This window comes from Gossypium arboreum, chromosome 9 (genome assembly GCF_025698485.1).
Source record: "Gossypium arboreum isolate Shixiya-1 chromosome 9, ASM2569848v2, whole genome shotgun sequence".
In the NCBI taxonomy this organism is placed as follows: domain Eukaryota; kingdom Viridiplantae; phylum Streptophyta; class Magnoliopsida; order Malvales; family Malvaceae; genus Gossypium; species Gossypium arboreum.
Window position 1 is genome coordinate 69,389,765 of NC_069078.1, and position 22,098 is coordinate 69,411,862.

General features: G+C 31.5%; 2 long non-coding RNA genes across 3 annotated transcripts; both read right to left on the reverse strand.

Moving 5' to 3' along the window:
- Nucleotides 1-797: 797 nt before the first annotated feature.
- On the reverse strand, nucleotides 798-3,032 carry LOC128280834 (uncharacterized). The gene is made up of 3 exons (XR_008271015.1): nucleotides 2,884-3,032; nucleotides 1,923-1,964; nucleotides 798-1,039 (listed from the first exon to the last, which is right to left on the reverse strand). It is a non-coding gene; the product is annotated as an uncharacterized LOC128280834 (long non-coding RNA).
- A 14,858-nt stretch (nucleotides 3,033-17,890) lies between these two features.
- LOC128280835 (uncharacterized) lies at nucleotides 17,891-20,096 on the reverse strand. Of its 2 annotated transcripts, none has more exons than XR_008271016.1 (2): nucleotides 19,921-20,096; nucleotides 17,891-18,083 (listed from the first exon to the last, which is right to left on the reverse strand). It is a non-coding gene; the product is annotated as an uncharacterized LOC128280835 (long non-coding RNA). The 2 variants fall into 2 exon arrangements; XR_008271017.1 differs by lacking the exon at nucleotides 19,921-20,096 and adding an exon at nucleotides 18,835-18,966.
- Nucleotides 20,097-22,098: the final 2,002 nt, after the last annotated feature.

A 22,098-nucleotide genomic window follows, 5' to 3' on the forward strand; every position in this document is an offset into this window, starting at 1 on the left:
CCAAACTGTTGTGGAGATGGCGAGAAACATGTTACAAGCAAAGGGACTTTCAAATCAGTTTTGGGCAGAAGCTGTGGCAACATCAGTCTATCTACTGAATCTCTCGCCAACAAAGGCTGTCATGAACAAAACTCCATATGAAGCTTGGTGTGGTAGGAAACCCAATGTAAGTCATTTAAGAATTTTTGGGTGTGTTGCTTATGTTTTGGAAAATTCTCATACTCGTAAAAAACTTGATGAAAAATCTAAAAAATGTATTTTTATTGGTTATTGTACTCAATCCAAAGCATATAGATTGTATAACCCTCATAGTGAAAAATTTTCAAGTAGAAGAGATGTAGTGTTTGATGAAAATACAAGTTGGGATATGACTGTAGAGCAGGTACAACAGGAGATTTCTTTTCCCATTGAAGATTCTCCATGTAGCACCCCAAACCCGGCCCATTAGTTATGGCCGGATCCGGCATGCCACATCGAAGCGTTCAAAACATTTTATATTGTTGATCCAGAAAAACCTACTTAGTGTTTTAAAAGATAATTTCATTATAGGTTAAAGTGAATGGAAGTCTGCACCGGTAGGAAACCGGAAAAGAGGTGGTGAGTCCATCTGACCGCTTAATACCAAGCTCCTTCGGATCCAATCCTAGACATGCATACCGCCATTGCCACACCTTAACGTCATGGATATTTCTAGGAAACCGATTCGATTAAGTCATTTTTAGGAAAAGTGATTAATTTTGGAAAATACTTTCATTGCGGAAGCTTTGCTTGTTGTCGTGTTATTTTGAAATCAACTGTTGTTTTTGAAAACGCGCCCTAAAGCTATCCAATTTCAATAGTTAAAATAAGTATTACCTATCTTAGTAATACATATTAAAAACCATCAAAAATAAATAAGCGGCCTTATTACATTTAAAAGCCCAAAACCTCAAACGTAATTAAAAGGATGTCCAGTTCACCAGAAGAAAATCAAACTTTCAGAACGGGTGGCCACTTCGAATTCCCTCACAGCTCCAAGCCCACTATGGTTGGGGATTACCTGCGTGGATGAAAATAAAAGGGGTGAGTTTGGGGAAAACTCAGTGTGTAAAATAACCCAAACATAGTCTAAATCAGCTCAACCCACAGAAACATAATAAGTTGGCCTTAGCCCGAGCAATGTAATTGAATAAAGCCCATAGGCCCATAGCGAGTAAGTAAGATATTACATGTTTATGCGAAACCCAACCATATTCAACCGTATACACCCCGTACCAACCTTACACCGTGTGGGGAGACAACTCGACCCACCCAACCGCTACACACCACAGAATTTGCAGCATGGTTGCCAGAACAGATAATGTGACAGAGTCACCAGATACAGATAATCGTGGCAGAGCCACCAGAACAGATATATGTGGCAGAGCCACCAGATCAGATATTTGTGGCATAGCCACTAGAACGCTTCCTCCATAATATAACCCATGTCCCCATGCAACAGATATATAATCATGGCATACATCATACAGAATCAGATCGCTATGCTTTTCAGTCAAAATTAACCCTACGGGTATAGCGGTAATTTTGCACCTAGGGGTATAACAGTAATTTTCCATACATAGGGGTATTATAGTAATTTAGCTAATTTTAGGGTTTTCATGCATATCCTAATTATTTACGTACTATCAGAACACTTACAGCAAGATACTTAATCTAATTGGGCCCGTTGGCCCATGAACCCGATCTTTGGCCCATTAAGCCCAAATTATCAAAATGTACGAAATCGCGCGTACTGCAGTTTATTACTTTAGATTACCAAATATACAAACCCAACTATCTTACGAGCATTCGCACACTCGTAAATTCCCAAAATACCGACTTTTCGACATTTCGGCATTTCAGCTTTTGCCAATCTAGTCTATGAGAGGGTGTCAGTTACACACCTGTTTGCGACGATATGCTGACGAGATCCACACACGAACCGCCTACAATTGGATTACTAACACGTTAATCTAACTATTCAAATACAAACTACGTATTAACCCCTTACAATATTCGACCAACCACACCTACAGATCATAGTAAGCTTATAAGAAATCAATAAGCAACTCATTAACAAATTTTTGTCAATGTTTACCACATAATCATAATTTCACTGCAAGCTGTCTTCCTGAGCAACAGTCACTAAATTATTTATAACTGGAGCTACGAAACTCCAAATCAAGTTCCGTTAATTTTCCCTGAAAATAGACTCATATATCTTCTATCCATAAAATTTTCAGAATTTTTAGTTTAGCCAATCAATATCAGATTTTTCTCAAAGTTTCCCATGTTTCACTGTTTGACTAATCTGACCACCCTTCATTACGAATCAAATTTCTCATTGTACAGAATTCAAAATATGTTCTTGTTTATTTCATTAGAAACTAGACTCAATAAGCTTTAATTACATAATTTATTCAGCTTCTAATTCTTCTCCCACAATTTATGGTGATTTTCCAAAGTCACGTTACTGCTGCTGTCCCAAGCAGATTTATTACCAAATCACTCTTTCACACATACCTTGCATGCATGTTATTTAAACATGTATATCACCAATCAATCATCACATATCTATTATTTTACTTAAGAATAATCTCCATTTCATCATTTTAAAGCACAACATATTAGCTGATTTTTCCCTTTAACATCTAAGGCACATGCATGCTCATTTGTTTGGCTCAACTTCACCTATCTTCCATTTTTTTTCATCAAAAGAACATGAAACAACAGCCATTTCCTTCATTTTAATTCATGACTAAATGCTCACAACACAACTAAAAACCAAAATATGCTTCAAGAGTTAAGGTAGAATCAAGAAGAACTCATGAACATCAAGATAGAAGCCAACTACCATGAACTTACCTTCAATTTTCTTCCCCAAGTGACCGAACACTCAAGAGCTTTCTCCTCTCCTTTCTCTTCTCTAACTTTCAGCTATGATGAACAAAGATGGACAAAACTTTGTTCTTTTCACCCCTTTTTTCTTTTAATAAAACTTCATATTTCATCCATTTAATTATTTAATACAAAAGACATGAAATTCTTATCATGAAACATTTACCTAACCCATTATCATTAAACATTTACCTAACCCATTATCATGGAACATTTACCTAACCTATTATCATGAAACATTTACCTAACCTATTATCAATTTGTATCAATTTGTACCATAAATTATGGATATCAAGTGTACATTTTGTCTACAACAACATGATGGCTGGCCACTTCATGTAAAATGGGAGGTTTGTCATGCAAATCCTCCTATTTTGCACTCCTATTTATTTGGCCACTTCAATTTAGCCTATAGCATTTTCAAACATTTTCACATAGGTCATATTTCATAATTTCACCCCCTTTTTGTTATGGAACAAAAATTAACTAAAATTGTCGGGCTCTATCTTAAGTTTGGGCTTTCTAGAGGCCCACTAACATAATTAAACCTATGCCAACATTCACAGGATTCCCGAAAATTAGGGCGTTACACTCCAGATGAAAAACAAGAGTCGGCACCAGCAACATCTACAACACTTGAAGAGTCTTCTGAAGAACCAATTCCACTAAGGAGATTAACAAGGGTCAGAAAGTCGATCTTTAACAAGAGCAGAAATGTGCAATAGAGATATTTTGTGACAACAAATCAACTATCTCCATGGCAAACAATCCAACATTTCATAGTAGAACAAAGCACATCGATGTTCGTTATCATTTCATTCTAGATTTCGCAGCAAAAGAGGAGATATCTTTAAAGTATTACAACACCCAAGAGCAACTAGCAGATGTGTCAACAAAGGCTTTATCAAAGGAGAAGTTCAGCTATTTTAGAAATCTACTTGGTGTCTGCAACTTTGAATTAAGGGAGAGTATTGAGAATTAATTCAAAGTAGTGGGTTGTTTAGTTGACCAAGTATCTTGGTAGAATCAGTTTAATTGAATAAGTTATTAGCTATTTTTGTGTCAAGGTAGTTTCTTTGTAAGCCTATAAATATAGGCATTTATGATTTGTTTTATCAATTCAGTGTGCATCAATAATAGAATAACTTTGATGCACATTGTAATCTTTCACGTTTCCTTCTTCAACAAATTTGGACAATATTCAATTTGTTCTTGATTTAGGATACAATCTATTGAGTGTTGGATAACTAATGGCTGATAGATATTTTGTCATATTTAATGATGATGCATGTATCATAAAAAACAAAAAGTCCGGCAAACAAGTCCATGTCCATATGACTCCAAACAAGATGTTTCCGTTAGATGTTTCAAATAAGGAAAACTTTGTTCTTGCTGCAAGTGCAAAGGATGGCTCGAAGGGGTCAACAGGAGGTTTCCAGAACAGCACCTCCACATCCAGAGCCTGATTCCTGTCCAACGGCAGAGATTCAAGTTCGCATGCATACCCCATAATAAAGATAAGTAATTGTTGTATCGATTGAAAACCCTCTTCATGAACAACTTTGTTTCGCGAATGCTAGTGTATATATAAATTGATATTATTTGATACATCAATCATACAATTTTAAGGTTAAAAAACCTTACTTATGGTGTTAATTAATATTTAAAAATAAAAAATTAAATAAATGAAACCTATAAAAATTTAACCGGTGAAATTAAAAAATTCACTCTCAATTTACCAAATAATTACCATGAATAAATTAATGAAACCCAACTTAGCGTTGATTAAAGTAAAATGGTATGACTAATCAAGTGTGTTAAGCTTCCCTTTAACTGTTAAATTGGTCTCAAACATTTAACCCAAATTGCATTTCTAGTTGCATGTAGCTTTTTGACTTCACTATAACATACAACCTTCTCCACTTTCACCATCAAGACTTGCTTTTTTGAAATTGAAGTAATTAATATTGGATTACTTCATACTGATGTTGGTTTGAAGTTGATTTTGCTACATAACAAATATCCTTATATACCCAATGATTTTTCTTTTATGTAAAATTTTTATTACTATATTTTAAGAGGTATGTGTTAATTTTTTAAACTTGTTTTTGGGTTTCAACATTTCATAACTCTCACGGTATAACTAATATTTTTAATATTAAATTTACTCTTCTTTTTTTTTTTCCTTATAGTATATGAAGATTTATTGATTGGTAAGTTAGAAAGGTAGGCATATAGATGAGCAAATTAAATAAAACATGCATATGGACAAGATTGATTTTGATATAAGATATTTACGTAGCTTCATAGATTTCATTTACTTCTAATTCAATTCTACTAAAATTTTGAACACTTTAGGATTAAGATAGCTACTTTTTAATTTTAATTTTTTTATAAAAATCAAAATTAATGAGAATTAAAGAATTTACCGCTACACATGTGATTCAATTCACAAATTTTAATTATTTTATTTTACTGAATTCCATAATTAAATAAAATTATTCAAAATAAAAATTTAAATTAAGAAAATTGTAGATTTATGCAATGCCACATGCTTTCTGTATGCACACCAAGCTAAGCTTTAAAACAATGTTAGCGTAAGGCCGCCCCACCCATGAATTTTATATTTATTTATTTGTATGCTAGTTTGACTTTGTTAGTCGTAATGTGTGAGTCAATTTTTTCATTCAATAATACATAAATTTTAGTTTTAAATTTAAAATTTTATTACTAAGATGCTTTAAATTAAAGAATAAAGTTACTGACGTATATTTTAAATATAATAAAAGGATATTATACATTATATTGTAATATAAATCCAAAAATAATAAAATATTTAAAATATAATTTAATACTAAAAAATATAGCAAATGAAAATAATATTTCAGATGAAAAAATCATTTTTTATAAAAATAACTATTCTTTAAACATCTTTAAAAGAAAGGATAAATATCAAAATAAATAACTATTTTTATAACTAGTTAGTTTTTTTGAATTAAAAGTTATTTAATATAAGGATAGAGAATAAAAATTAATAAACAAAAGGTAAAATTATCTTTTCATTTAAAATTAATTTAATAAATAAAACACAAATGAATTAATGTATTTTTCATCTCATCTTAAAAGAATAAGTAAATATTCCAAACGATATGAAGATAAAAGAATTTTATACCAAACCTCAATGTTGAAATACTTCTCCTTGTTATATATGATTTGTATCTGTGTAAGAAAATGGTGCATAGCTGCGTTTGGTTTCACAAATATTATAATATTATAATTGAATGAGGTTAAAATATTTGGATTTTAATAATTTATCCGTAATCTCACATTATAACTATTCCGTAATATATATTATAATTTCATTACGACTCATTTCTTAGGTAATTTTGGACTATGGATGTAATATTAAATTTTGGACCAATTTACCCTTTGTTTTATTATTCTAATAAATGTAAGTTTTTTCTTAAATAAAGTTTAAGACTAATTAAAAACAAAAATATTTTTTTCATACATTACAATTATAATCATTATATTTATTTAATAATTTATTTATTAATATATTAATTATGGTTATAATTATAATTATAATTGTGTTGCAATCACTTTTCATGAATTATTATAATTATGATTTATAAATTTATTTCAACACAATATATTTACTTATTAATATATAAATTGTAATAAAAAGTAAGAATTGTAGTAATTTATCATAATTTTATGAAAATTGAGACTAATAAATATTAAAGGAACTAAACTTGTTAAAAAAAAAAACAAATTCTATAACAAGGACAATTGAGTAAAATGTGCTTATAGGTAATCTTACATTCCGTCAATCAAATATCTGAATCTTACATTTCAGCCAAATGAATTAAACAAGAAAATTTTATATTTCACCTATAATCTTACATTCATGTAATCTTATTACACAAAATAATCTAATATTCGACGAATCAAATTTGCGTGAGAGCATCTGTATTGATTCTAATAAAATTTTACAACTATTTTATTATTAATCTTTTAGGTTATTACTTTTATTGCAAGCTAAAAAATATGAGATGAGCTGTACATTTTATATAATTATTCAAAATAAAAAATATAACAATTAAGACGCTCTCTCACATCACATGTACAATAATAATAGTAATAATAATATTATTTTATTACTTTGTCATAAATTCTAGTATTAAATTAAGGCTGTTATATACATGCACATGAATTGCGTGGATCACAACAGCACAATTAAATTAGCCTGCAATTTGTTTTATGAGCGAATCATGGTCTATAGCCTTACCCTACGTTATTGTTATTGTTGTTGTTGGTATAAAAGAAAGATTAAGCAGCCTCATTTTGCTCAGCCAGACACGGGCTTCCTCTAGTATCTCGTTCCAAAAAATGCACCAACCTAGATGGTGGGTGATCGTACACAACCATATCAATACGCAGACTCCCTCCTATATATCCTTGCAAGCTGGTCAGCACAACCATTTACTTCCCGTTTTACATGAAGCAATTGTAGAAGCCAATTCTTCCTACAAAGACCGCGAATATGTCGTATCTTTACTCTTACATGAGGATCATCCAACCCTAATTTCACCAGCTCTATAAGTAAGGCGCTGTCCGGCTCCACCTCAACCTGGTAAAATCCTCTATCCCATGCTAGATTTAAACCCTGTAGGAGCACCCTTGCCTCTGCTTGGAAGATGCCAGTCGAACCAATGCTAACCCAGCAAGTTCAACAGCACAGCTGGCATTAATGTCGCACAACACATCACCCGTAGTAGCAGCCCCAGAATTTATATCCGCCGATGCATCAGCATTTAACTTAATCTAATCTGAATGTGACCGGCACCATCTGATATTTACACCAAAATCTAAGCTTACATTTTGCGATAGAGAACGACGATAGAGATCACAAGCCCACGCCAGGCTCGACATGAGGATGTTTCTACTGCTACCATATCCATCTGTGAATATAAATTCATTACGACTCTTCAATAATCTCCAAAACAGTATATATTGTTGGGCTGTGGTTGGTCCCTCATATACTATGTGAGTGCCCGATTCCATATCTACCCTGCATATAAAGTTTGCGGGACTGCAGAAAAATAGAGTGCGTGTGCTGTAAATCAAAGAAAAAAAAAAAAAGATAAAAGTGGGAGAGAATATTTTTTTTACACAGACTAGCCCTGGTATTTTCTTTGATCGGAGGTTCGTTTGGTGTTCATTGGAAGTAGACTCAAAGATCTTTATCCGATTTTCGTTTGGAATTCTGTAGTTTTGGGTTTTCGACTTTTTAAGTCAGATATTTTTGGTGATATTCTCAATTTTTCTCTTAGAGTTTGCTTGAGATTATTTGTTGATAGCATTATTTGAGTTGTATACTCTTTATTGTGGCTTGGTTGTGTCTTGTAGCAAGACTTTGATTACAGTGAAACTTTTGCTAGACTTTCAAAATCCTATGGGTTTTATTTTTTGCTTTAAAGGGGTTTTCCATGTAAGAAATTACATGTCTCGATTAATTATTTTTGCTTGGGATATTGTAGTTTATTTAAATCAATCGTTGATGTATATTATGTTATTGGATTTGTCATAATTATTGAATTGATTTTTCGGGAGTGAAAAAATATCGGTTGTGCTTCTGTGGTATTTCATCGAGTTTAGATTCGTCCTAACAACCTAGTATCAGAAGTTTGGTTCTAGTGTTCAGTGATCATGAAAGTTAGCACTAGTAAGATGATTATGTTGGATGACACCAATTATCAATTTTGTCCAAACAAGATAAAAGATTTGTTGTGAAGGCTTTGCACCTTCCTGTTTTTGCTACTAAAAAACTCAAGTCGAAAACTGATGAAGAATGAGAATTTGAGCATCAGTAGGTGTGTGATTTTATTCAGCAATTTGTTGAAGAGAACGTCTATGAAGAGAATGTCTACAACCATATTGATCCAGAGACACATGCGAGCACATTACGAAGCAAGCTTGAAAAATTGAATACTTCGAAGTCTGGCAATAACTAGTTGTTCATGCTTAAGAGAATGATGATGTCACACCCTAAATTTGGTGGATCTGAGTAGAAGGCGAATAGATATGAAGGTTACCTATTTTGGCAATAACTTCTTGCAATAGTGACATCTCTTGTCCCAATTCCTTAATGCTACCAAAATCGAGGCTTACTATCCGAACCCAACTCATTTTCGAGTTTGTCTCAACTCATTTTCGAGTTTGTCTTTACTCAACAATTGACCTTTCAGATCCTTGAACGAGAGTTTATCTCTGTCATAAATTAGAGTCTCCATGAAATACTTATATGAAGGGGGTAAAGAGCACAATAATAGCATAACCTGATCTTCATCATCAATATGAACCTCAACGTTTTTAAACCATTCAAAATAATAATAAATTGACTGATGTGACCTTTAAGGCGTTCACTTTCGTCCATATAGAATGTGTATAGCCACTATTTCAACACCAATCAGTTAGCCAGAAACTTTTTTGCGTAAAGGGTTTCTAACATTTTCCATAAGGCGGATGTCATTTTCTCCATTAACACCTCTTACAATACACTATTCGTAAGGCACAATTGAATTACTGACAGGGCCTTCTCATCAAGCTCTCCCTTTCTGACTGATGTAGATTATCGAGTTTTTTTTCCCGTAATGACCTTTTTCAGACCGTTCTAAACTAGAATTATTGTCATCCAAACTTGACATTGATTGAAATTTGTGAAGTCATCAAACTTCTCAATGTTGAACCTTATTATTGGCCTCTCAAAACAGGTTGAATACGAAAATTGAATCAAGCTCTGATGTTAGTTAGTTGGGGATAAACTTGTATAAGCAACAAACAAGAAAAATAAAGAATAAATTGAAAAGATCGAACACACAAATTTTACATGGAAAAACCCTTTCGAAAAGGATAAAAAACCTAGGGCGAAAATAATTTCACTAAATTGGCAAAAACGAAGACTACAAAAATGAAAATAAAAACTAAACCATGAAACCCAAAAATAAGAACCCTCAAAACGTCCATATAGAATGTGTATAGCCACTATTTCAACACCAATCGGTTAGCCATAAACTTTTTTGCGTAAAGGGTTTCTAACATTTTCCATAAGGCGGATGTCATTTTCTCCATTAACACCTCTTACAATACACTATTCGTAAGGCACAATTGAATTATAGACAGGGCCTTCTCATCAAGCTCTCCCCTTCTGACTGATGTAGATTATCGAGTTTTTTTTCCCGTAATGACCTTTTTTCAGACCGTTCTAAACTAGAATTATTGTCATCCAAACTTGACATTGATTGAAATTTGTGATGTCATCAAACTTCTCAATGTTGAACCTTATTGTTGGCCTCTCAAAATAGGTTGAATACGAAAATCGAATCAAGCTCTAATGTTAGTTAGTTGGGGATAAACTTGTATAAGCAACAAAAAAGAAAAATAAAGAATAAATTGAAAAGATCGAACACACAAATTTTACATGGAAAAACCCTTCCGAAAAGGATAAAAAACCACGGGCGAAAATAATTTCACTAAATCGGCAAAAACGAATACTACAAAAATGAAAATAAAAACTAAACCATGAAACCCAAAAATAAGAACCCTCAAAACTTAAACACAAAATTCCCTGAAAGTTTGTAAAAGCTAATACTTAAACGTGTTATGGGTTAATCTTTCTAGGGTAGAAAAGGGCCTATTTATAGACTAAAATCGTAGGTTAAATAATCTTAAAATAATCTACACTAATAAGAGTTCGACAAGGACAAATAATCAAAATTTGATTGGAAGAAGAAAATTGAGAAAATTGCATGACATGCCACCACGTCATGGCGTCATTTCTTTATATCCCCTGATCCTTCATCGTGATGTCGCATGGCTCCTCGTCACAACGTCACTCTCTGTTTGTGTCTTAATTTGACCGAAATGCAAGGCATACACCACATAGAACATAAATATTATTATTTTTATATAAAAAGATATATATATATATATATATATATATATTGAAGGAAATATTTATGCATTTTAAATTAAAACCACAGATAGAAATGAAATGAGATGCTGATGTACTTGTATCATGGATATTCCCTGAATGAATACATTATACTAATATGATTGACGCACGACATAGCGACAAGAAGTTCACTAGTGTTGGCATGGTTGGTTAGACCATCTCGACAAGAACTAATATTGATGGTATTAAGATATTGCATATACTAATTGATACATATACCAGTTATAATGCTCCAAATAATTGTGTGTCATAGAAGGACAATGTGATAAAAATAAGTCTAGGGCATACTAGAAGCATAACAAACTTGTCGGTTCCATAAAAAGAACAATTCTTGAAAGAAAATAGTAAGAAATGAAGATGATCACATGTTAAAGGAGGCGGGTACTTATGAAGAGACCCAAGAAATAAGTTTTGGTAAAACCCTAGAAGAGGTTCAAGTACCTAAAATTATGAATATAATGAGATATCTCAATCAGTTATGTTATAACTAAATATGATGGAGCTGATAAAAGAAATTATTGTCAACAATGATAATATACATAGAACACTTCAATATTATGGAAAAGTGAGGATCTTGAATGAAAATATACTTGAAAGTATTGATATGGGAACAATTCATTAAAATAAAGTGACGCTTGTTGTTGCGACGAAAAAAAATTTTACGCTTGGTCGCTAATTATGGTGATTTATTAAATATTTGAAAACCAACTTCCGATTTTATTAACAAAGGGAGTCGCCACCGATCCTTTTTATAGGTGTAATCGGACACCTAATAAAATTATTTTAAAACAAAAAGAAGGCCAAATTTAGGTCTACGTGAAAGTTCAGAGAAAAATTGGGGTTCGGGAGTCGATTCTGTGAGGAAGGTATTAGCACCCTCACGACACCCAAAATTGGTATCTCATAAACATGTATTGACTTGATTTTCAAAATACGAGTTCAATATAATATTTAATCGTGATCCGATTGAAAAATAGGAATTTTAGTTTTCGATTTTTTTTAGAAAGGGTGTCCCGTTTCACAAGCCGATTTAATTTCACCCAACATAGCGATGAAATCGATAGCTTAATATTAAATCGGTACATTGCCTTATTTTTGAAATTAATTAAAACATGAGAAAATATTCCTAAAGTGAGAAATTAAAATAGATAAAGAACGCATAAAAAAAAAATGATATCATTAATGAAAAATATTAACATGGAATACTAGAATATTAAAATAACAATAATAATGATATTTACAAAATAGAAACAAGTCATGTACTAATAATAAAATAGGAAAAATGATATATTTGGTAATAATAATATAAAATAATAATATGTACATAAAAATACATATATATGTATATATATATAATAAAAGTATGTAATAATAATAATAATAATATCTACAATAAAAGAAAATATTGGGAAACGTACATAAAAAATATATACATAAAAATTTACAACAATAATATAAAATAATGATATGTGCAAAAAAAAAATATATATATATATATACACATATGTATATAAAATATACACTAATATAATAATAGTTATAATAATACTAGCAATAGTAATAATTTGTAATAATAATATATACACAATATGGAATTTAAAATATACATATATATATATATATGTATATAATAGTATTTAAGAATATATACATAAGAAATATATAACTAATGGCATATATACATAAAATATATATATAATACACATGATATATATATATATATATATATACATATTAGAAATGATAAAAAATATTAACACACTACATAAGTGAATAAAATATAATAATAATACTAAAATAATTGATTTAAATAGTAAAATAACTAAAAGGATTAAGTTGGGCTAAAAACAAAATATTTGGGGCAAAATTGAAATAAAAATAAAAGGAAAGGACTATATTAAACACACGCGAAACATCGGGGACCAAAACAGCAAATATTCCTTCCCATAAAATGCAGCACATCATTGTGGACTAAATTGAAAATCGCGACAAATTCCGGGGCCAAATTAAAAACAAAAATGACTTAATTGTAAAGTAATAAAAAGCGGAAGGGCTAAAAGCGCAATTTGCCCTTCCTTTAAAAAACACGCGGATCCTAGGCGGGTCGGGTCGGGTCGAACGGTCCAAGTCAAAACGACGTCGTTTGGGGTTAAATGACAACCCCAAAATGACGTGCGTTTGGAGGGCTATATACTGACCAAAAATAACCCAAAAAATCATTTGGAGGAGGAAAGAAAAAAGGAAGAGAGAGGAAGAGAGAAGGAGAGAGAAGGGAGGGAAGGAAATCCGGTCAGGCGACCGGTCACCGAGGCTTTTTTGCCCGGCCACCGTACACTGTTGTTGGAAAGGTAAAAAAAATCTTTTTTTTGTTTTTATTTTATTTTATTTATATTTTATGTTTTAATATATATATGTTAAAAACTTAAAATCGGATTAAAATAAAATATAAAAAAATCACCTTAGATTTTTTGTTTCTTCAATCTCTAATTTGAATTTGTTTTGGGTCGTTATATTGTTTTTTTGTTTTTTTTTTTGGAAATTTTTTCTGAAAATTTTTTTGGTGCTGGAATTTTTTATTGGATTTTTTTTGCTTCCCTCTTTTATCTCTCCTCCTTTCTTGATTAAGGTTTCAACACCCATCATCACCGTGATTCACCGTGCCGAACGGAAAGGGGAGATTCCACGGGGTAGATCCGGTTATACTCTTTTCTTCCTTGATTCTTTTTCGTTTTAAAGTAAGTTAAAGAAAAAAATAAAACAAAGCAAAGATAAAGAAAGATTGAGATAACAGAGAAAAATTGAAGTTCACCTTCTGAGCTTTCCTTTTTTTTGTGTTCTTGATACAAACTTTTTTATCCCTCTCCCCCTTTTTTTGTTGTTTGGTGGCTTTATATAGCCTAATTTTTACATACTTTATTATTATTCTCTATTCTTGCTTTTGTTTTGCTTGTTTGCAGGGCATGGGCATGGACAATGGGGTGTGTGATAGTCTTGTGCAGACAAAGCATGGGAGAGTGGGAGTGGTCTTGGTAGTAGCAGAAAGCATGGGAGAGTGGGAATGGTCTGGTGGCGATAAGCATGGGAGAGTGGGAAGAGGCAAGTGGGAGTCTAGGGTTTTGGAATTGGGCTTGGATGTTGGGCTAGGTTAATTTTAGGTTTTGGGTTTGAGGATGGGTTAAATGGTTTAATGGGCCTGGGTATTTTGTAAACGGGCCAAAATTGGCCTACAACACTTGTATTATAACTTATAAAATGTATCTCAGACTTGAAGTCCAAATGCCCGAAAGATGTAAAGCCAAGTGGAGTAAATATTAGCATAATATCAAAAAAAAAAAAAAAACAAGTCGTAAGATATAGAATTGACTTGTAATACAAACACTCAAAAGAGGCTTGGTTTTGGTTATAAAAAGAAATTGATTAATTTGTGGTAGATGCAAATACTAAATAAAAATATTTATTTACGTCTAATGGATTTGTATTAAGCTAATATAAATTATTTGATATAATTATCAAAAACAAAAATTCCTAAAGGATTGATGGCTGAAGCATAAAACTTTAGTTTCGTGGGAAAATCATTATACGTGAATATGAGTTTATTCATGTGTTTTATAAATTAATGTATTTATACATATAGGCTATTATTGTTATTGTTGTTATTAATGTATCAAATATCATTAGATTTCTTGAAGAATTTCCAAGAATAATAATTATTTGGTAGATAAACTTTATAACGAAAGTATATCTAAAAATGAAATTTTGTTTTGACCTGAAAATTGACTGTTCAATAAGGACAAATGGTTACACAATGACATTATAAAGAATTACTATTGAGTACCCAATAGTGTCTATATAACCAAAATAATCAAGACCATTTTTCATGTAGATTGGAGATCTTGAAAATGAACACAAATGATCAAACAATTATGTTATAAAACAATGGTCCGTAAGTATCATTTCTTTATGTGTCTAATACACTCATTGTGTTAATAGTAATGAATGATACAATACATCATACTTTATAAAGTTGATGGCAACATCTAAAGCTTGTGAATGCAATTGAATTTTATTGTTGTGTTAATATGCATCAATTGAATTTGTTATGCACATTGATGATTTACTAATGATGAATAATATTGAATATGTTAATATTAAGTTATAAAATGATGTTCAAATAAAGGGGAGTAAAATATGCACTGTACTTTTTTTTCTTTGATGATGTTTTATCCCATTGGGTTTTAGTCGCAAGGTTTTTAATGAGGCAACTTTATCAACGTGTATAAATATGAATATTGTACTATTTTTCTTAACTATGATTTTTTTCTCACTAGATTTTTTCTAGTAAGGTTTTAACAAGATATAGTTATTCTTTGTTAATAGATATTAAAGGGAGAGTGTTATAAATATTATTTTAAAATATAAGTCATCATGATGTCTAAAATATTAATTTTATTATTTTAATTTTATAAAAAAAAAAGTAGTATTTTAGTCAAATCTTTTTGTGATAATTTTTTATAAATATATTTGATTGTAATATTTAATAAATCTTGAGTGGGTGTTGTGCAAAGACTTTAGGCTTCCCACCAACGTTGATTGTTAAGTGAAGTCGAATTAGATAACATGTGTTGTATGTTGGCAGTTAGTTGATCTCATCCCCTCAACTTCTTTTTCCTTCTAATTCCAACAGTTTTATCAATAATTTACGCAATAAAAAAAGAAAAATGGATTAACTTTATGGAATTGAATCCAAAACAGCTAATTAAGTTTATAACATCCGGGAATTGTTGCTGAATTAGGACAAGATTTTTCGCGGTTGAAAGTCTTGTTTATATATGTTAAATTCTATGTATGGAATAAAGTTATTCAAGAGTTAAATTATTAGAGTTTGGATAAATTTAATCTAAATTAAATTAGATTTGAGATGGACTTTTGTTATCCAACACTCATACATTAATATAAACAAGAGTGATGGAAGATATGGGGAATAGCAATAGGGACAGGCTAGTGTTACACATTACCCTTCCCTTGATTGCATTTATATTCAGACTCAATTCATAAACTGTTGCAGAAAAGTTGTGGTCCAACCAGTTTTAATTGGTTTGAAGTGATTTAGGTGGAAAGTGTTCACCCAATTTGCACCGTGATGGAAACAACAACCATAGTACTATAAACATCACTAAAAACGTTGGTCTACCATATAAAACACTTGCTAGATTTTTAACCCAAAGGTTTTTTTTTTTTTAATGTGTGCCACTTTTCGAAATTAAATGGTTATGTTGGGATTCAATTAAATTTCAAAATTAAATTAAATTGGACTCTTGAACGGGATAAATTCTTCCATCACTGTTTTCTTCATTCGTAAGATTCGAACTTAAAACTTATTTTAAGAGATTTGAGCTCCTTACTACTCAATTTAATTGGAATAGCTAACTAGTTTCTTTAGTGGGATTAACTGCAAAAAATTTTTCTTTCTCCCTATCATTTCATTGATGACAATTTCAGTGACTCCAAACCTCGATATAGTTAATGTTTATTATTTCAAGTTACAACATAACCAGATCCCTCCCTGATAGAGTATGTGAATTTTATGGATAATATTATAGTTACAGGGAGCACGGCTGGCAATATAAGTAGTTTTATTTAGTTGTTACATAAAGAGTTTTCCCTAAAGGACATGGGGGATCTCCACAACTTCTTAGGTATTGAAGTTACTCGATCTTCTATTGGGAGTCTGCACTTATGCCAGTGCAAGTGCATCAGAGAGCTTCTTGATAGGAGTTCATTGACAAATGCTAAGAGTATAAGTTTGGTTCACTGTAATGGAATAAGGCTATAATTGAATAGAGCTGTAATGGAATAAGGCTATAATGGAATAGCGCTGTAATCAGTAATTCAACTATTTAGTTGAATGGAATGGAATAGAACTGTAATAATATTCTTGTGTTTGGTTGAATGGAATGATGTAGTAATAGCATAAAGAAAAAAATTAAAATGACCAAAATACCCTTAGTAAAATTTTTTAGGTAGATGATTATTGTTATTCTTATTAAATTTTAATAAGATTATTATTAAAATAATTTAATAAATATAATAAATAATTTAACCATATTTTAACATAATTATTATTAAATATAATTTAATAAATAATATATAGTTTGATAAAATTCTTAATATAATTATTATTATTATATGAATTAAAAATCATAATATATAATACTATAAAATAATATATAATCTACTTTATTATATTTAAATTGCAATACATATTTAATGTGCTAAAATATCATTAGTGAAACAAATAATTTAATCATTCTATAATAAAAACAAAATATTAGAAGTAATAAATAACTTGACAATTATATTTCACATCCAAACATAGCATTCATATATTAACAAAAAGTTACATGATTTCATTAGTTTATATGTCATAATCCATATGTTATAAAATTTTACAACCTCAAAAAGTTACTACATTGTAGTGATATTCTATAATGTCATTATACCATCCAAATATTCATATATTATACCAATAGCCCTCGCACTGCAAATGTAGCACCCCAAACCCAGCCCAGACGTTATGACCGGATCCGACATGCGTTCAAAACATTTTATATTATTGGTCCAGAAAAACTTACTTAGTGTTTTAAAAGATAATTTCATTATAGGTTAAAGTGAATGGAAGTCATGCACCGGTAGGAAACCGGAAAAGAGGTGGTGAGTCCATCTGATTGCTTATACCAAGCTCCTTCGGATCCAATCCTAGACATGCATACCGCCAACGCCACACCTTAACGTCATGGATATTTCTAGGAAACCGATTTGATTAAGTCATTTTAGGAAAAGTGATTAATTTTGGAAAATACTTTCATTGCGGAAGCTTTATTTGTTGTCGTATTATTTTGAAATCAATTGTTGTTTTTGAAAACGCGCCCTAAAGCTATCCAATTTCAACAGTTAAAATAAGTAATACCTATCTTAGTAATACATATTAAAACCATCAAAAATAATTAAGCGGCCTTATTACATTTAAAAACCCAAAACTTCAAACGTAAATAAAAGGATGTCCAGTTCACCAGAAGAAAATCAAACTTTCAGAACGGGTGGCCACTCTGAATTCCCTCACAGCTCCAAGCCCACTATGGTTGGGGATTTCCTGCGTGGATGAAAATAAAAGGGGTGAGTTTGGGGAAACTCAGTGTGTAAGGAAAACCCATTCAAAGCCCAAGTTAGCTCAAGCCTATTGGGCCTAAGCCCATTCAGGTAACAGTGGTACTGGGCCAGAGCCCTTTTCAGATTACAATAAACTGGGCCTTAGCCCCTTATTCAGATAACAGTATGGCCCATAGGCCCATTTCAAAATACATGCAACATCAATAAACATGCAAGCCCATTTGGGGAGACTACTCAACCCACCAACCACTACACTCCACTGCGTACCAGCCATACACTCCATGTGGGAATAGCTCAACCCACCCACCCAACACTCCACGCATTCTGCCTTGCTTGCTCGTCATTATCAAGAATTGAGGCAAAGCCTCCAAGACGTGGACAAGCCACTTTCAAGACTTCCTCCGTCAATATCCCAGTCCATGCATCGATAATAACAACATGGCATGCAGTAAATAACAACATTAAACATGCATTTAGGTCAATTTAACCCTAGGGGTATTTGGTAATTTATCTCCTAGGGGTAAACCGTAAATTTTCCACTTTTAAAGGTATTTCAGTAATTTATCTATTTTAGAGTTTTTCATGCATATTCCTACCTTTCACGTACTAATGAATCACTACCGAGGGTTCTTACGAATTGGGCGATTGGCCCATCATTCCAATTTTGGCCCATTAAACCCAAAAATATCGAGGCACGAAATCATGCACTTTGCAGTCCAAACATTGCAGCTTACCTAAAACATTAATCGATTTACCTCACGAGCATTCGCACACTCGCAAATCTACAAAATACCGGTTTTCGGCATTTCGGCTTTTCGACTTTTGCCGATCTAGACTAAGAAAGAGGGTGTTAGTTACACACTTGTTTGCGACGATATCTTCATTAAATCCACACACGAACCGCCTACAATTGGATTACTAACACGTTAATCTAACTATTCAAATACAAACTACATATTAACCCCTTACAATATTCGGCCAACCACACCTACAGATCATAGTAAGCTTATAAGAAAACAATAAGCAACTCATTAACAAATTTTTGTCAATGTTTACCACATAATCATAATTTCACTGCAAGCTGTCTTCCTGAGCAACAGTCACTAAATCATTTATAACTGGAGCTACGAAACTCCAAATCAAGTTCCGTTAATTTTCCTTGAAAATAGACTCATATATCTTATATCCATAAAATTTTCAGAATTTTTGGTTTATCCAATCAATACCAGATTTTTCTCAAAGTTTCCCATTTTTCACTGTTTGACTAATCTGACCACTCTTCATTACGAATCAAATTTCTCATTGTACAGAATTCAAAATATGTTCTCGTTTATTCCATTTGAAACTAGACTCAGTAAGCTTTAATTACATAATTTATTCAACTTCTAACTCATCTCCTACAATTTATGGTGATTTTCCAAAGTCACGTTACTGCTGCTGTCCCAAGCAGATTTATTACCAAATCACTCTTTCACACCTAACTTGCATGCTTGTTATTTAAACATGTATATCACCAATCAATCATCAGATATCTATGATTTTACTTAAGTATAATCTCTATTTCATCATTTTAAAGAACAACATGTTAGCCGATTTTTCCCCTTAGCATCTAAGGCACATGCATGCTCATTTGTTTGGCTCAACTTCACCTATCTTCCATTTTTCATCAAAAGAACATGAAACAACAACCATTTCCTTCATTTTAATTCATGACTAAATGCTCACAACACAACTAAAAACCAAAATATGCTTCAAGAGTTAAGGTAGAATCAAGAAGAACTCATGAACCTCAAAATAGAAGCAAGGTACCAAAAACTTACCTTCAATTTTCTTCCCCAAGTGACCGAACATTCAAGAGCTTTCTCCTCTCCTTTCTCTTCTCTAACTTTAGGCTATGATGAACAAAGATGAACAAAACTTTGTTCTTTTCACCCCTTTTTTTTTTAATAAAATTTCATATTTCATCCATTTAATTCTTTAATACAAAAGACATGAAATGCCCATCATGGAACATTTACCTAAGCCATTATCATGGAACATTTACCTAACCCATTATCATGGAATATTTACCTAATCCATTATCATGGAACATTTACCTAACCCATTATCAATTTGTACCATAAATTATGGATATCAAGTGCTCATATTGTCTACAACAACATGATGGCTGGCCACTTCATGTAAAATGGGAGGTTTGTCATGCAAATCCTCCTATTTCGCACTCCTATTTATTTGGCCACTTCAATTTAGCCTATAGCATTTTCAAACATTTTCACATAGGTTCTATTTCATAATTTCACCCCCTTTTTGTTATGGAACAAAAATTAACTAAAATTGTCGGGTTCTATCTTATGTTTGGGCTTTCTAGAGGCCCACTAACATAATTAAACCTATGCCAACATTCACAGGATTCCCGAAAATTGGGGCGTTACAGCAAAAGTTGCTGCTGAAGGCTCCACACAAGTTCTTGAAGTCTCTGAATGTTCTTCTCTTGTGATAAGATGATCTGCAACAAGTGAAATATTAGAAGTTAATCACAAGTAGAATAGCCGGCAAAAGATATGTATCATGCCAAAAACATAACTTCATTATAATTTGCCTTTTCCCAATAGCATATTGTAAAGGAAATAGCAATGTTCATTCATGGATAAGTGAATATGTGCACTAGAACACCATAATTAGTTTCAAAATGAAATCAAGACTATCCAACAGATGCCACAATAGATAAAAGAAAGAATTTTATCAACAAAAATGGAACATGCTATGTCACATTGTTCATAAAAAAGATTTTGTCTTCTTATATTTAATAAATAAACGAACCATGGATAGAAAGTTTTAAGCATGCAAATATTTTATTTTTAGTACAAGCAAGCAATTATGTTATAGGGACCAAACCCTGTACCTTGTGCCAATCAAATTGAAACCAGCTAACCATGCGAATAGCAAATTCATCCAAAGTTTCAAACCCAAATGAATCACTGTAATAGAAAGAGCACTGAGGAATATTCAAAGTCAAAAAAAACAAAAACAGAAAGTATAAATTAGATTTAAAGGCTATAAATAGCGTAGTGGTGATGGTGGTGGTCTCAAGCATTAGTTGATTCTATTCACTATTTTTCAGCAACAAAATACCAATCAAATTAATGAATAAGCATGCATGATCCAAGTCCAACACTGAATTTAATTAATGCTCAACTTCAAGTTTTAAAATATTGGGTATTTGAAGTTGTAAATCTTAGTAAGTACTTGAATACAAATTCTAGGTTTTATTTAATAAAAATTATTTTCTTCATTTCAAACATAATATAAGGTAATTTATCAAATCTATAATTAAATTTCAAGAATTTCTTGATTAGACTGATTCAGATCCTAATAAACAAGTGTACGGGCAATTCATGGGCATTTTTCATTCGTGTCAAGCATACAAATAGCAACTAATACCCAAAGTTTCAAACCAAAATTAATTACTGTAATAGAAAGAACACTGAAACACTGCTGATAAAATGGTTTTATGAAATTATCTACTATTGGAATATTCAAAGTCAAAAAACTAAGAAATTGGAAGTATAAATTAGATTTGAAGGCTGGAAACTGCATGGTGATGGCGGTAGTTTAAAGCATCTATTGATTCTACTATACCAATCAAATTAATGGATAACATGCATGATCCAAGTCCAATACTGAATTTAGTTAATGCTCAAGCACAAGTTTTAAAATTTTGGGTATTTGAAGTTGAAAATCTTAGCAAATACTTAAATGCAAATTCTGGGTTTTATTTAATTAAAATGAAAATGACTAGATATAAATAATTAGAGTAAGTTAAGAAGCTTACCAGTACTTTTTATAGTCTTCTCATCTATATCACAATGAAAGTGATTCCAGCTATTTCACCTGCAAAAAATGATAAAATTAATCACCTTTTTATTTTTTTTATAAAATAAAAAGTGAAAGAATTGATACCCCATTGGAGGGGTACGAACAACCCCATTGGCAATGAA